The following is a 17,926-nucleotide window of genomic DNA, read 5'->3' on the forward strand; positions in this document are numbered from 1 at the left end:
GCCGCCTCAATGTTTATCATTAAAAATTTCAATAAATAAATGGTATATACATACAGATGAGTATTAAACAGCACCCAAAATGAATGAACTTGATCTATCTATTCAGCATAAATAAATTTCATGGGTTTCATAGGAACAAAAAAGCAAGTTTCAGGAAGAAGCACATGGTATCCTTATAAAAGTTTTTTAAATATATGGGAAGCAATGCTATGTTTTGAGGAATACAGGCGGATGTAGCAAAGTATAAGAAAATACATGACAATGAAGAACATTAAATTATGAATAGTGGTTATCTTTGGGTATGGGGTGTGAAAGTAGAGAGAGGAAAATGTAATAATAAGTAAACAAAAAGTTTGTTCTATTTATGTTTTATTTAATAAGCTGGGTTGTGGGTACACCTTTTCACAAATTTTAAATATAGTAAAAACTTAATGAAAGAAAGGGTTTAGGAAGAAGGAGTCAACCAGAGAGGTTTTCCCCGGTCACTCAGTAGCGTCTGATTTTTCTAAAAGTCTCTTCAGGATCAATTTGGACACTGACTTGACCAGTATTTCTACCAATATCACTCAGTTTCCTGGTTCATGACATAATGATTCTGTCAATACTAAATATCTGCCTCCTGCAGCTTCTACGACATGATTTATTGGGAGGAAGTGTGAGCAGCTAATCTCTTCGGTTCACTTCTTTCCCATTTACTTCTTCTTATGGATAGGGTTTATTTAAGGAAAAAAATAAGTAACTGATTTCTGGCAATGCCTTCTTCTCTCTGAGTTCTTGGTCTTATGCTCACTAGCTGTCTCCAACAGCAGTGAGGGAAAAAATAAAGCATTTGAGTAAAAGAGGAGAGGTACTGTTATTGTGGGCTTAGCGATACCATTGGATCCTAGCAGAAATGATGAGAAAGTGGGTTCCACATCCCCTCTAGACCAAGACTCTGCTCGTTGGCTTCTTACTCCACAAAGAACTGTCCACCCATATGTCGGACAGCTGCAGTACAAATAGAAGACAAAACTAAGATGTGGAAGGGTCACAGGCAGGAGCTTTCTAGAGATGGCTTAGTAGTATATGTCAAGATCCTTTCAAATGCCCATGTTCTTTAGCCCAGCAATTCTCCTTTTAGGACACCAACCGAAGGAAATAATCAAGTGTTAGCAAACATTTATGCCCTCAAATTACAAAACAAATCTAAAATTCCAAAATAAGGAGACAGTTAATAAAATAACGGAAAACTTAAACCCTGTAGATAATGCTGCCATTGAGTGTAATATGTATAAGAGTTTTAAGTGACACAGAAATACTCATAATAGCACTTTAATTGGAAGAAGTAGGGTATGAAACTGGAATCTACAATATCAACTCTAAATTTATTTACCATCTGTCTGCACAGATACATAGGAGAAAATCAGAAACGAAATATACAGGAATATTAACAGTAGTGATCTCTGGGTAAAGAAGGGAATTACAGAAATTTTCAAATATATTTTCTGACTTTACTAAAGGTTTATATGACTACATGTGACTTTTAAAAATTAAAAAGTTCAGTGCAAGGAAAAAAAGAACCATTTTGGAATATGCCAGGGTGCTCTGCAGGCCTGTCTCCATGGGAAACTAGTTAACCAGATCCTAATCTGCTGGGGTATATGATCAGGGCCTAACTAACCTGGTGGAGGGTAAACACCTAACTCCAGTCCACTCTAGCCCAGGAGTCCCCAACCCCAGAGCCGTGGACTGGTACCAGTCAGTGGCCTGTTAGGAACCGGGCTGCACAGCAGGAGGTTGAGTGGCAGGCAAGCAAAGCTTCATCTGTATTCGCAGCCGCTCCCCAGCTCCAGCATCACCGCCTCAGCTCCACCTTTGATCATCAGGCATTAGATTCTCATAGGAGCACCGGTCCCTGGTGCCAAGAAGTTTGGGTATTGCTGCTCTAGCCATTCTGCCCCGCCTAAGGAGGGAGCTAGAAACTGAGAAACGCTTGCGAAGTTCACAGTTCAGAGGCACAGGCTCACTAAAAGACCGTGACCCATCATAGGATTACAGCATGCTTCCCTCCCCCACCCCCCACCCCCCGCCCCCACATCAGCACTGCATTGCAGTCATGCTCTGAATAACAGCAGGTTGATGAAGGCCTGCACAGACGATGGTGGTCCCACAGATTATAAGGGAGCTGAAAAATTCCCATCGCCTCGTGGCATCGTAGCTGTCTTAATGTAGTACAAGGGGTTATACAAACACCATTGTGCTGTAATCGCCTATGGTAACATACTGTACAGGTTTGTAGTCTAGGAGTTGTAGGGGAACATATTTCGTCACCCCCAAATGTGTCTCTTTGGCATAAGGATTATTTTAGGCTGGTTAAGGATTATTTTAGGCTGGTTAATTTTAAGAAACAGCAGGCACTGGAGAAGCTCTGAGAACCAAGAAGAAAAAACCCTTAAATAAAGATATTTACCATTGTAAAGAGTGCCTACCTTCCCATACCAGAAAGGAGGGAACAACCTTATCTCTAGAAATTCTTATTGATGCAGAAGGCAAAGACTTAAATCTGCCTAACAACCTTGCCCTTGTTTACTGAGCTTCTCCTGGTTGCCTCCCCTAACATCTTCCTTTGTCTTTCACTGAAAATGGTATTTAAGGGGGTGGCTTCAGCCATTTTGGTGAGTTCCATGGTGTTCCTGGGTCTCTCCCATGTTATCAGGAGGTGTCCCTGTTTTTAAATCTTTTTTCGTGATGTTTGCACAATGACGATGTCACCCAGTAATGCATTTCCCAGATCGTATCCCTGTTGTTAAGCCCCGCAAGACTCTACTAAATGTTTGTTTATAGCTGTTCCTTTAACTCAGCACATGCCTGCCTATCAAGAAAAAATTACAAGACATACCACAAAGCAAAAAACACAATTTGAAGAGACAAAAATGAGTATAGAACCAGGCATGGCAGAAATATTAGACCAGGAATTTTAAATGACTATGACAAATAAGAACTCTGGATAAAGTAGACGGTATGCATGAATGGCACGGACAATGTAAATAGAGAGATGAAAATCTTAAGGAAAAAAAGCCAAAGAAATGCTCTAGAGATCAAAAACACTGTAACAGACATGAAGAATGCCTTTGGTGGTCTTATTAAGTACACTGAACAGGCTGAAGACAGAATCTTTACGCTAGAGGATATATTAGTAGAATCTTCTAAAACCTAAAAATGAAGAAAGCAAATACTGAAAAAATAACAGAGAAGAATATTCAAGGACTATGGGACAACTACAAAATGTATAACGTATGCATTACGTAGGAGAAGAAAGTGGGAAAGGAATAGAAGAAATATTTGAAACAATAATGACTGAGAATTTTCCCCAAATTAATGTCAGAGGCCAAAACACAGATCCAGGAAGCTAAGAGAACATCAAGTAGGAAAAATTCAAAAAACAAACAAATGCAACAAGAAAACTCTCCTGTATCTAGGCATATCATTTTCAAATTACAGAAAGTCAAAAATTAAGAAAAAATTCCCACAGAAAGCAGAGGGATAAAACACCTTACCTATAGAGGAACAAAAATAAGAATTTCATCCAACTTCTCAGTAACCATGTAAGCAAAAATAAAGTAGAATATTTTAAATGAGAGAAATTAAGCACCAACCTAGAATTCTGTAACCTAAAAATATTATCCTTCAAAAGTGAAGGAGAAATACTTTCTCAAATGAATAAAAATCGAGGAACTTTATTTCTAGTAGATCTGCCATGCTAGAAATGTTAAAAGAAGTTCTTTAGAGCGAAGGAAAATAATCTAGGTCAGAATTTGTATCTGTATAAACAGAGGAAGAGTGATGAAGAAGGAATAAGAGAAGAAAAAATAAATTTTTCTGTTTAAAATTTTTAATCTAACATTTTAATCAAAATAGTAATGATATATTCAATTATGTATGCTTATGTATTTATCTTATGTATATATGTATATATACATATATATGCCTATGTATATGTGAAATGAATGACAGCAATGATACAAGGAATGAAAGAAATTACTATTAGTATGTTATTATCAATTACATTACCCATGTAGAGATATAGCGTTATTTGAAAGTGAACTTGAATTGGATGTAAATTATATTGCAAATTCTAGGGCAACCACTAAAAAAAAATAATAAAAAGAACTATAACTGATATGCCAAGAAAGGAGACACATAAAATGCTTAATTCAAAGCACAAAAAGAAGAAAAAGCGGAAGACAAAAATAGGAGCAAAGATCAAGGGCAACGAATAGCAAACAGTAACGACTATGGTCGCTGTCAATCCAGTGATTTCAGTAATCACTGTGAAGATCTCTTCCTGACTGAGATGAAGGAGAAGTCAAATGTCTCAGCATCCTGAGCTCCCGGAGCAGGATCTCAGTGTATGCCCGTCTCCACCTCTGGACTCACTCACTGCAGGTCAGAGTGTATCAGAATCAGCGTGTGCGGTGGTGACGGGTAGGTGGGGTAGGGGTCACCATGCCAGCCTTCCAGGTGATTCTGGGATTCTCACCCACTCAAGGGGTGGGATGTCTGTCCCCCACCTACCCAACTTCCTTTAGAATCTCAGGGTCCAAGGAAGATACTATTTGAATCCAAATGAAAACCCATGAACACTAACCAGGAGAGGAAGAGTTGGCCTCATGGGAACTCTCATAATCAACCTTCCCCTTCCCCCCAAAAAACACTGTCCCTCTTGATCACGAGGGCCCAGAATTCCATGATGGACATTCATTCACTGGGCTTGAGACTCTGATATCTCAAGTGTCAAGGTCATTTGTATAAGGGATTTAGACTATGCAGACTGTGAGATCTGATACTCAGATTTCACAATCCTGTGCTTCGCTCCTTTAGTGTGAATAAATTCCAGACTATTCCTTGAAAGGAGATTTGGCTAGAGAGTGAAATTAGGGCCTTGTGATGTGAGGAAGGAGGAAGGAAGGCAAACAGGGAGGGCACATGCTGGGCGGGTTCCACATCTATGCTGGGCTTACACGTACGCTGGCTTTTTCCCTCTTCCAGGATGGGGACTGCAGGGAGAATCAGTCTCATGATTTTAACTGAAAAACCTGACAGTCATGGCAAGTTACCTGCTGCGTCAGGATGGAGAGCCTGAAGTTGCAAGACAGGTATCAAGAAAGGCCCGCTTAGATGGTTGTTAACGTGTTCAGTTTTGTCTCCCCAAAATTCATATGTTGAAGTCCTAACCTTTAGAAAGTCAGAATGTGACTTTATTTGGAAATAGGGTCATTAAGGGTACCTACCATTAGTTAGGACGGGGTCCTCCTGGAGTAGGTGGGACCCTAATCTGATCAATGTTCTTATGAAAAGGGAACAGATATGCGCAAAGGGAGAACGCCATGTGAAGACTGCAATTCTGCTCTCACAAGCCAAGGATCTACCAGAAGCCGGGACAGAGACCCGGAGCGGGCCCTTCCGCAGCGTCTTGAGGTGGAGCACAGCCCTGCTGATGTATTGATGACAGATTTCTGGCCTCCCGAACTGAGAGAGAATCCATTTCTGTGTTCTGTGCCTCCTAGTCCACGTCGATTTGTTACAGCAGCCCAAGGAAACCAACGGTGAGCCTGCAGGAAATATGGCCGCAGAAGGGGTACAGATCTGGCTCCCCAGAAGCCTGTGGCCCCATAGGAACTGGCCTCGGAGTCCATCATTGCTCCGGGGGCCCCTTTCCAGAAGGGAATCCACCCCCTCCAGTAGAAAGGAAGGGTTAATAGAGACTCACGTCACATAGGAGCCTTCTGCTGGGGCGGTTTATTTAACTGGTCTATTTTTAATACTTATGATACACCGTCACACGAGTGACTCATAAAATTGGATATAAAAGGAGGGCAGTATCATTTTTAATCCCTTTAATGTAATGTAATAGGAAAATTAATCATTTATCACAGCAGACAGTTGAAAACCACTCAGAGTATTCTCTCCTTCCTGAAACTTGGCAGCCTGAAGGTTCCATTTCCCATGGTTTTCTGAAATCTTTCCTTTCCTTTTTTTTTTTTTTTTAAATGGGCTTCACTGCATCACAAAAAGAATAAATGACCTTCTACCACATGGAAGCAAAGGCCCAAGTCTCCTTCGTCACTCATACTTAACGATGGCCCTCTCATCTCTACTGAGGACGGCAAAATATTTTGCAAAGGTAATCGAAACCTCACGGTGCCCCCAAGGGATAGACGTATTTCAGCTAAATTTGTAACTAACTGGGGTAGAAGAACATCTGTACGGAGACAGGGCCGGTGGCGGCAGCTGGGCCACTCAGACTGCCTGGGCGCCTGACCCCGTGCCTTCCCATGCCAGCTTGGCCCCAGCCATCACGCACCAGTCACTCGACGCACCTGTGTCACACATTCCTACCCCGAGAATATGCTACTTGTCTTTTTAAGGCTCGCCCTGGTCCCTGACGAACCAATGCTGGTCCCTTCACTGCTCGGGCTCAGCCCAGAGAAGCAGCCAGACAGATGCTGCTGTCAGCAGCCACCACACTGTCTGCAGGAGTACAGCCAAGGTGACATTGTGGCATGCGGCCACTGGCTGCCGAGAATGATGGATGCCATTGATATTATTTAGAAGGCCCCTGCTGCTATGATGTGCGAGCCGCCAGGCTTACCAAGGTAGGAAATTGGATCTGTTCTAGGCGGACCTAAAACACCAAAAACTGACAAACCACCACCAGCGAGAGGTTGTTGTTAAAGCTACTTAAAAAAAAAAAAAAAAAATCTCTGGCCTTATCGGTGTGTCAAAGATTCAAACGGCAAAGCACAGGAACATTTCCAAAGAGCTTTTGATCCAAGGATTTACAGCGGTTCCAAGAGTCTGCCTTCAGTGTCAGGGCCAAGAGAGCTTCCAATAAAGAAAGGAATGAATTAACATGGTTCCACAAACCAGCAGCTCTTGGGTGGTTTTTATTAGCCACCTCCCGCCACCTTTTGTTGACAAGCGTGTGAAAACTGGCAGGAAGGCCCCAGGGCAGTTCCATCATGGGAGCACCCACATCTCCTCAAGATATCCCTGCAGAAGGCATGTGGTGAGGCGTGTCCTCCACAAGGGCTCCAGTGCCCCAGGTGATTGTCCTTCCTGCCCCCGGCTTTGGGATGCTTGCTGCTCTAAAGGACACAGTCTCTCTCTCCCTCAGGTGTTGGGTGTGCAATATAATTTTTGGGGTGCATCCATCAGCAATTCTTTGGGCGTCCACCATAGCCCAGTCCAAAGCACAATGAAAGACCTGCATATGGTCAGTTCTGAAAAAGGTCTTATATTACCTAGACCCACACATTTCAAATAGAAACATATCTCAGTATTCAAATCTAGTGACTTCCTGAGTTTTGAGAAGTGACAGCAAGAGAGCAGAGAATAAGGAGTGTTCTTTCTCTCGAACAGCTCTGTTTCAAAAACTTTTATCTAACTTCTTCAGTTCCCGAGTAGCGAGAAGGAAGGGTATATCAGTCAAAGGAGCAACCGATAAGATGCCTCCTGAAGAACTTACAAACTGACATGCAACACAGTTATCTGCCTCGGGCTTTCTTTCCAACTTTTAGAACACATTAATTTGACAAAGAGTCCCTCCCAGGAATGGATTTTATTATATATTTTTAAAAGTTTTATTGTTCCAAATAGTAGAACAAAAATAACAGAATACTTAATCTTTAAAAAGGATGCAAAATTCTCATGGCCCAGCAAACTAACCATTTTATTTGCCGTATCTCCTACTACTCTTTTTTTTTTTTAAATGTATTCTTATTTCATACAAAATTGTACAACATGGGTGGAATTTTATTGTACTGTTTCCCCCTATTTTTAAATCACAAGCATAAATCATAAACATGTCCCCCATACTGGCTTTAAATCATAAGCATCTATAAAAATTTCATACTTATTAATGTTTACTGATTCATGCTATTCAGTCTAGGAAAGAAGCCACAATTTAGCCACCATTATTTGCTGTTACAGAGACCTATGACAAAGATCTTCACGTGTTTCTCGTTTAATTCCTTTTGGTGGCATATTTCCTTAGGAAAATTCCTTAAATTAGAATTATTTGTCTAAAGGGAATTTTTCATTTTATTTTACTGTTTTCGGTAAATTAAAATGTGTTCTGTTTGGGAAATTTCACAACAGCTTTCGAGGTCATGGGAGCATGAAAGCATTGCGAAATCAAAGCTGGCGATCCTAGTGCCTGGCATTGAGTCAGCTCAAGCTATATCATTGCCATAGGGACACGCTGGGGTGACCTCTGCGCACAAAGGAGAGTTTTTAAGAGGCAGACAGAAAAAGAGGCATATCTAAAACAATACAGGCACAGCATACAAATGGCCAGAGGAGAAAAGTGATCTTTTGCCTCCATTGATTTTTTTCTCTGCCATGTTACAATGACAGAGTTCCCAGTTTTTATTTATCTGTGACTCATCAGAAAATCTTTTCGACTACATCTCAGGCCAGAGGTGGGCCTTGTTCAAACAGGCACTTAACCAATACTTGTTGAGCTGAATTGAAGGGAACTGAATTTTTGTAAGACTTTGTTCCATTTTCGCAGTAGACATAGAGCACGCACGAGAAATGGACCACCGCTGTCGTAAGCACAGAGATTTGGGGGTTGTTTGTTACTGCAGCAAAGCCTATACTCTGTGCTGACATAGCACGTGCCAAGTGCTTTCTTTGAAAAATGGCTAAATACACATAGGTATTTATTGCTGCATTATTTATAATTGCAAAAGAAAAGAAACTGGGAAATATTAAGTAAATAATGCAATTCCACTCAATTTATTAGATACTTATTAAAATTAATGTTTACAAAGGCCTTGAAATTACATTGAAAATTCTTATACCGTAAGATCAATTTTAAAAGGAAGACAATTGTATAATATGTGGTTAGCATGACATTGAGAAATTATACATATGGAAAAAATGAAAGCAATGTAATAAAATAACAACGGCTTTCAATGTGAGAGAATGAAGTTGATTTTTTTCCTTCAATTTTTCTCAATTTTCTAAGTGTTTTTAAAAGTACATATAATTCTTATAATTAACAAAAAAGTTTTTCAAAAGACCACTTTCCCTGGAGGCCAGTTTTTTCTTATCTATTTCCTTTATGGTCATTATTCTTGAACTCCTACCATGGACTTCTTATGGGTCTACATGCTGGGACCTCATCATCAACAATACAGGCAATAATATTCCTGCTCTCATAGAGCTTACATTCTAATGGAAATTTATAAACAGGAAATTTCCATAATAATCACTTGAATTATTTGGAGACATTTTGGAAGAAAAGGAAGGAGAGAGGTATCTCAGTGGGAAATTTGACCTTGCTTTTTAAAATCAGATATTTAAATATCCGAGTTATTTGTTTTGTTTTGATTAAAGTCATTTGCTAACATTTTTTTTTTAAATCTGCAATCAGTGTTAGAGCCGTGTCTATGTTTTGAATGTTAAGCTAATATTAATAATTGCTATTAAAATGTAACAAAAAAAAAGTCCCAATTGAATACTGCTAGATATCAACCAGTGTTTTCATAAAGATGCTGATTGGGACATGTATAGTATATGACAGGTACACATTCTGTGAAATTCAAGTTTTATACAAATATTCAGTGGATTCTCTGATCTCAGAATGAAAAGCCAGACTCATAAAATAGCGGAAAGGCATAGTCCCACCGGTGTAGGAACCGGGGGAACAGAGAATTCCTCTGTAGCTCCTATGGACATTTTATGATGTTCTCCAAAGCCAGCAAAGAAAATTGCTCTAATTAACAAGTTTTCCGGCGGGGGTAGAGGGGAGGTGGAGTATAAAACACTTAGAAATTAAAAACTAAAAAGAATTAGTGGGGTACTCAATCTGGTTTTTAATAACCTTTATCATGTTACTGATTATAAATATATGTTCTTTGCAAAAAATATGAATAATGTAGAAAATTAAGAAGAATCTAAAACTCATCTGTAATCTTGCCACATAAAGAGAGCCACTGTTTTCATCATGGTTAACCTCTACTGCAGTCTTTCTTCTAGAGCAGGGCTTGGCAGACTTGTTTGGCATAGGGCCAGATAATACCTTGGGCTTTGTAGGCCAAGTCACACACAGCACCTAAATGAATGAGCTTGGCTCTGCTCCCGTAAAACTGCGTTTTCTAGACAGGCAGCAGGCTGCTTTGGCCACATCCATAATTTGCTGTCCCCTTATTCTAGAGTATTCAATTTGGAGAGGAGAGAGCATGAAATTTTTTTTAAAAAATTTTGTGTGTGTTTTTAATGCCGACAGCACCTGGTCTTCCTAGGTGGTCTCCCATCCAAGTAACTAACCAGGCCCGACCCCGCTTAGCTTCCGAGATCAGATGAGAGCGGCCACATTCAGGGTGGCATGGCTGTAGATGAGCATGACATTTTAAATTGGCATTTCCCCTCCCCTCCTTGTCATTTTATCACCATTATCTTACTAGAAGAATCTCATTACCCTTCATCGGTCAGCAACTATTTACTGAAAGCCTCCTGCCATGTTCTGGAACCCGGAGAGTGATGGGTGAGCCCACTGTGTCCCTGCCCCTTTGGGGTTGCAGGCAGTAAGAAAATTTTGACAAATATAGATGTGATGACAAATGTACCCAGGAGAACTGTAGGCTGCCCTGGGAGCGGGTAACAGGAGGCTCAGGAGCAGTTTCCGTGGGCAGGTCAAGTCTGCAATCTGAATGATGAGCAGAGGTTGCCTGGGCCACCTGCCTGGAGAGAAGTGCCAAGGGGAGGGAGTAGTAAACATGCAGGCTAAAGCGTGGGACGGCCCTGACAGCTGAGGAGCTGAAGCAAGGCCCACGGGGCCAAAGCTCAGAGATAACATACCTGGAGAGACAAGTAGAAAGGAAACAGAAGGCTCAGGGCTTGCACACGGAAACATTTTGAACTTGATCCTATGGGGGCGGCGGGAAGCCACCAGAGAGTTTTAAGCAGGGAACTCCTGAGATCAGCATTATTTCAGGGGTTCCTGAACTCAGCGCCCACACCCCCAGCCATCAGATTTCCCTTTCAATTCTTCCTACGCACCGCTGCGGAATAATCTTTTTTGAGTATCCTCGACTTGTCAAGGCTCTGCTAGCACCCTCGAGGAGGTGAAATAAAGCCCAGACTCCTGGGTCTTGCTTGATAGCCACCCAGTGTCCTGACACTCTCCTTACCCTTCCTTCCCTTCAAACGAAGCCATGTGCTATTCTCCACACAGACCCCCTATTTTCCCATCTTGGGATATGTCTCCACCTAGAACGTCCTGACTCTAAATTTCAGGATTAGGCTCACTTCAAATGTAGCCCACCGCGTCCCTTGCTGATGTTCAGGTGTCGCGTGCACACCTGATCACAAGAAGGCAGGTAGCCCTCTCCCCTCAGACTTCCGTGACATGACACCTTCCTTCTTTCCATCCACATCATTGCAAGTTTTGTGTTGCGGTCATTCGTGCATTTATCTTGCATCCTTTCCTTGAGGGGACGCGGGAAAGGGACCATGTCTTTTTAGGAACAACAAAAATAACTGCTATTCGTGGAGAAATTTAATTTAGGGCAGGTGCCGTGCTGAGTATTTTACACAAAATATCGTTGTACTTCATGCGGACGACAATATGGAAGACTCGTGATAACAGTATCACTATTTTACAAATGGGCGTTGAATTACTTGCCTGATGTTGTCCAGTGAATAAAAGACGACGCTAGGATTTGGACCCAGGTGCACCTGACGCCAAAGCCTGTATCGTAGTCTTCTCTGTGGAAGCTTCCATCACTGCTTAGTACTTCCAGGAAGCTCTGGTCGGTGAACAGAACGATAAGAGAATCGTTCGAAATGCCTGCAAAAGAATTCTGCCTGAAGCTCGGCCTTTCTTCGCATTGCCTGCTACCGATGTCCTACTTTGCAGGGTGGCGGAGATGACAATCCCCACAGGAAAACGTTCATCAGCACTGCGATTACTAGGGGCAGAGAAGAAAAACACGAGGTGCCCAGTTAAACTGAAGCTCAGATAAACGATTTTTTTCATGTTATGTCCCAAATTCGTGGCTTCTCCGAACTTCAAGTTTAAGTGGCATGCCTCTATTTTATCTGGCAACTCTAATCAACAACTCAAGAAGAAGTAAAAAAGAACCTCTTCATTATGTCCCATAACGCCAGAGGGGGGAAAATAGAGTTGGTTAAAATTTTTAATTTTTTTCTAAAGCATTTAATTGCCAAAACTTAAAAAATTGAAGCCTTAAAGAGTAACGTGGAAATTTGTTACTAATATTTTAATGAAAAAAAAATCCTTGCAAAGAATGTAGAAACTTTTAAAACATAAATATTTATATTTTTAGCCCCTCCTCCCTCCCTCCCCAAATAAAATCACCTGTACCAGAGGGGATCATTATTACTATATGGAACGTTAAAATGGGAACGACCTGAATGCAACAATGCTTCTTAGGGAAAATGAGCTTTTATTTTTAATTTACCTGCTTTTAAACAAAAAAAAATGGAGGACGTATAATTTATGTGTAACAAGTGCGATACACTCCTTCCGCTGCACATGCTTCATTTATGAAGAGAGGGAAGGGAAGGGAAGGGAAGGGAAGGGAAGGGAAGGGAAGGGAAGGGAAGGGAAGGGAAGGGAAGGGAAGGGAAGGGAAGGGAAGGGAAGGGAAGGGAAGGGAAGGGAAGGGAAGGGAAGGGAAGGGAAGGGAAGGGAAGGGAAGGGAAGGGAAGGGAAGGGAAGGAAGGGAAGGGAAGGGAAGGGAAGGGAAGGGAAGGGAAGGGAAGGGAAGGGAAGGGAAGGGAAGCTTTGGCGGAAGGGAGGAGAGGGACGGGTGAGCAGGATGGGGCAGGAGAGAGTAGGGTATGAACCAAGGCCGGGAAGTGGTGGAGGGAGAGGAGAAGAAACAAAAGTAGATGAAGAGTTTGGAGGAGGAAAAGGTAGAGAGGGAATCTCAGAGAACAAGAGGTCTCAATACTTCTGAAGTGAGGGCTTGATTATTTGTCTGTAATCTGCTTGGGGAAAAAGGAAAATAGCGTGCAAACACATAAAGAGATTTACGTTCCATAACAGCTCATCTGCCCATCTCAAGTCCTGAGAGTCAGTGTTTAAAGGGCTAACGTGTAAGTTTTTGTTGTTTAATATTTTTTATGGAAGCTTAACAAATGGGAACATGCACAAATCATAAATGCATAACTTGTTTTCAGCAAATGAACATACCAGTGGAACTACCCAGAACAGGAAACAGGACATTCTTAGCATCCCCAAATCTTCTAACTCATTCCCTATCCTTCTCTCAGTAACGGACCCTCTGGAGGTTACCGCTGTGCTAACTTCTGCATAGTGGATCAGTTTTCCCTGTGTTTTTGAACCTTACATATACCTCTATATATACATTAAATGAGATGATACCATCTGTACTATTCGGGATCTGGTTTCTTCTGCTCGATATTATGCTTGTGAGATGTGTCAGTGTTTCTGGGTGGTGGTAACATGTCATTATCATTGATATCACACTTTTCCTTTGCATGGGTGTACAACAATTCGTTTAACTCTCTGACTCGAATAGACATTTCTCCAAAGAAGAGACATAAATGGCCAAGAGGCACATGAGAAAGTAGTCAACATCACTAGTCATTATAGTAAAGTAAGTCAAAACCACAATGAGATACCACTTCATACCAACTAGGATGGCTATTTTATATGTGTGTGTGTGTGTGTGTGTGTGTATACATACATATATATATATATATATATCTCAAAAAAAACTAGAAAATAATAAGTGTTGGCGAGGATGTGGAGAAATGGACACCCTCATACATTGCTGATAGAAATATACAATAGTGCAGCCACTGTGGAAAGCAGTTGGCACTTCCTCAAAAAGACAAACATACGTTTACCGTATGATCCAGCAACTTCATTCCTAGGTATAGGTAGGTATAGGGCCAAAAGAATTGGAAAAGTATACATATTCAAACGAATATTTGCACGTGAACGTTCATCGCAGCAGTGTTCACAATAGGCAGAAACGATCTAAACGCCCACCAATGAGTGAATGGATTAAACAATGTAGCATATTTGTACACCGGAATATTATTCAGCCACAAAAAGAGTGGTGGTTGCATAAGTGTGTGAGTGTATTAAAAATGCTGAATTATACACTTAAAAAATTTGTACTAAGGACCCAGACTGAAGCTTACTCACTAACCTCCAAGTGATCAGTCTACAGCTTATTTTGTACTGTTAGCTCTGGGTGAGTGTGAATGAAAAAGTAATGTACAGGGAGGGTGCGTTTTAACAGGGAGAAGAGCCTTAACTAAAGTACCAAAGCTCTGGGTATGTTTCCAGCATCAAACCATGAGCCTCAAGTGAGGTTTGGCGGCTCCCGAAATAGCATCTGGCTGTCCCCGAAGGAAAAGCTCCTCAACTTTGCTTAAAACCCTTATAATTTGCTTTCAAATCTATTTGACTTTGGTTAGGAACGTCTGGAAGTAAACAGCCTGACTGCGAAATATTTATAAGTCCTAATATAGCATTTACACTTCTGTTAAAATATGTTGATAATGTTGAGACTGGCTCAGGGCAACACTGCGTCACAAGGATCGTGACAGATTTAATACGTATAAGGTGTTTCTCATCTCACCCTCAAGTGTTCCTTCTGCCTTTTAAAGTCACCATTGCTCCCGTGGCATTCTTCTGGGCTCTTCCCTTCCTTCCATTCCACAGCTTCTAAACGTAATGCTGTTTCCTTCCCGCCAGCTCAGGATCATTCCAGAGTGTCTTACGAGATCTCAGACTTTTAGAAAAGCGATTCTTGGAATGCCATCTGGCTAAGCATGAGATGTGTCCAGACAGACACGTTGCAGATTATCTCCAGGAAGGAAGAAAAATAGAAGAGAGAGTCTCGGAACTATTTATATAATTATACTGCAGGCTTGGGCCTGGAAAATAAGAAAGTAGGACTTTAAGGTTTGTGATCGCATTTCTTCTTTCCTGTATTTCATGAAGTTTAAATTATAACCATCTGTTCCAGAAGATACAAAGTCCTGAATTCCATCTTCTTCCACATTAACGGAATACTAACCCTTTGGGGAATCTCATATTAATGGAGGTGCTCGATAATGACTATACTGAAATGACCGTGTAAAACAAACACCAAGCTGCATCTCATTACCTATCTACCTGATTCGCCTCTTAAATCTAACGGTGAAGGGTGCATCAGTCTCTAAAACCCATCGTCTAATGTGGATGTTTATCTGTGTACTGACGCTGACATTGTGTTTTCTGCTTGTTTAATGATGGTGTTGATCATGGCAAAAGATCTCATTCCTCCAGTTCTTATTAGAGATCATTAAATTACCTTGGGCTTATTCTTTTGCTCATCTGTAGTTCTCAGATCCTATCCCCAAATCATTCCTGGTAGATTCAAAGGCATTTCACACTTGGTGACTAATTTAATTTGCTTTTATTTTTATAGCCTGTAAGACATCGCGGGTGTGAAAACACACTCTAAAATTCACCATCGGCAATGAGTCTTATACCATTCCCGCTGTCACCCCTCCCCTCTCAATTCAGAAGGTAATTCTCTGTACCTTTCCAATAAGTTGCAGGGAAAACATGACATTGTGGCTGCATAAAATTGCCTTTTCTCCAGCACAGACGATCACCGACTTCCTGATAGTTAATGTGCTAGACTCCAGTTTTCTCTCTAAAGGTTTCCTTCATGTTTCTCTCAGAAACAGTTTCTTTTCTTCTTCCTATTAACAAACCTTTATTGAGCATCCGCTGCTTTCTAAGCACCCACCGTGCTGGGTACTGCAGATACTAAGATAAACAAAACCTGGTTTTTATCCCCAAGTAACCGAGATCTAATATAGAGCAAGCCGTGGGAATAAATACCTACCACACAATGAAACAAGAGCTTTGTGAGGAAGGAGCTGAGCCGTGTGGAGGAGGAATGTTTCATAAACTATTAAATCTTATTTTTTTCTTCTATCATATGTGATTTTCTAGTATTTGGTAGTGAATTTATTTTTATTCTAGTACTTCATATATTTTTAAAATCTCTCTGGTTTTAGGGCTTATGCTTTTCATCTTCTTTTATTAAAACACTACCTTTTGTGGGTCTCACAGATAAATACAACCTTCTATTGCACCGGTTGGAGTTTTTCTGGGATCTAGAAATCACGTAAAGAGAAAGATTTGAAGTGAGTGGTAAGGCAGCACTTGGTTAAAAAAAAAGAATCTTGCAGGCGTTGCTGAGAGCCGAGACAGAACATGCTGTTGCACACCCCTGGTAAACATGCCTGTGTCCTAGAAGGCAGTGACAATCACATGAGTTGGAATGCACAAGGAGAGGAAACCCCCCATATATCCACAAAAAGAAAAGAGAGAGAGAAAGCTTGGAGGGCTGGAGAGGTTTCATTCATGGGCCTTTCAAGAGAACACGGAACACACTCCCATATAATTCAATGACTGACCGACTGCCTCACTGTCAAGGTGAAATGTGAAGAACTGAATCGAAAAGCGAGGAAGACCTCCTCAGTCCACATTTTAGTGAGGACCCCGAGCCCATGGAGAGGCTGGGACGAGTGTCTCAGAGTTAAACGAATGTTGTAAGTGGTTGTCTGGGGGCTGGGGGTGGAGTGTGAAGGAAGAAAATAGAGAGGTACATTATCCCAGAAAGATCAGAGAGCATAACATCTCTTCATATCTTGGAAAGGAAACCATGCCTCTCGCATGAGAGGAGTCGTTAACAGCTCATTGTGAGGCAAGCAGAATGGAAGGAATACTGGAAAGAATTTTCTGGAAAGCAGTTAACGCCTTGCCTGAACAATGCGATCCACCCTCCGGTGGAAACAGACTCCATGTCACCCCATGGTACCCTCGAGAGGATTCTTGGAACTGACTGGGTCAGTCTTCTGAGACGATGGGTCAGTCTGAACACAGCAAGCTGACTGTCCCTCGGGGCCAACGGCCAGAGTGCTATCACGAGTATCTGAAGTGAAAAACCAAAGGGGACAGGAGCAGCGGGCCATGGGTGCTCACCGCGGGTCAGGAAGGGCGGGGTGCTTTGCACTGGGGGCTCGTGGGCCTCAGCCGTGCGGCCGGCCAGCCTGGGCCACTCTGCAGTCTCACCCCGCTGACCCGCAGAGGCACCTGCAAGGGTGGGAGGTCCTGTGGGACTGACGGACATGAGAGCCAGCGGGCTTTGGGACGTTCTGTGACTAGAACCAGACACCTAGGCCTGCGGAAGGATGCCACGGCACCCCTTGGGTGGCCAGGTGGGGAGGGCCGCAAATGTAAGCAGGTTCCAAGCAGTGGAAACAGCAGGGCAGGTCCACACCCACAAGCCATTGACCAGGACAGTGGCTTCGGGCAGACGCTCGAGTGGGGGGCTGGGAAGACCTTTAACGGAACCGGCCGTGAGCCCTGAGCGCAGAGCGCCCAAGGACCGACGTGTCACGACTTCGCAGCGAAGAGCGCACCAGGCCCCGAGGCCACCTGGGCTGCGACTGGCCCCTCTGCGTCACCCGCGCCCGAGGCAGCAAAGGCAGGCGGTCTGCAATCTGCAGGGCTGTAGCCTGCCGGTCTCACTCCCCGCATTAGATCTTGACCTTTCGGCACATTTCTCGAGTGTTCCATGTGATGAAACAGGAAGTTAGCATGAAGCACTTCCGCGGCCGCCACGGCTGTGTCAACCAAAAGCGCTGGATGTTGTCTGGGTTGGGAGCTGAACTAACTGCTTTCTGTGCGGAAATACTCTTATTTCTTGAAAGAACAAATGGCAACTATGGTTATTCAGGCTTGATCGCTTAGCAGACATTTTCTTGAAAATGAACCAAGTGTGCTTGTCACACTAAGGAAAAGCAACGGACAGTATTTGTTTCCTTTGAGCTTTTAAGCTAAAATTAGATTTTTTTAAAGCATTATAAG

General features: G+C 42.2%; 1 long non-coding RNA gene and 1 pseudogene across 1 annotated transcript; one reads left to right on the plus strand and one right to left on the minus strand.

The window, feature by feature from the left end:
• The first annotated feature begins 5,032 nt into the window (after positions 1 to 5,032).
• On the plus strand, positions 5,033 to 7,020 carry LOC107501575. Its single transcript, XR_001594802.2, has 3 exons — positions 5,033 to 5,135; positions 5,338 to 5,585; positions 6,055 to 7,020. It is a non-coding gene; the product is annotated as an uncharacterized LOC107501575 (long non-coding RNA).
• A 3,247-nt stretch (positions 7,021 to 10,267) lies between these two features.
• Positions 10,268 to 10,387, minus strand: LOC118610357 (annotated as a pseudogene).
• Positions 10,388 to 17,926: the final 7,539 nt, after the last annotated feature.

The sequence above is a fragment of the Rousettus aegyptiacus genome, unplaced genomic scaffold, assembly GCF_014176215.1.
Source record: "Rousettus aegyptiacus isolate mRouAeg1 unplaced genomic scaffold, mRouAeg1.p scaffold_m13_p_12, whole genome shotgun sequence".
In the NCBI taxonomy this organism is placed as follows: domain Eukaryota; kingdom Metazoa; phylum Chordata; class Mammalia; order Chiroptera; family Pteropodidae; genus Rousettus; species Rousettus aegyptiacus.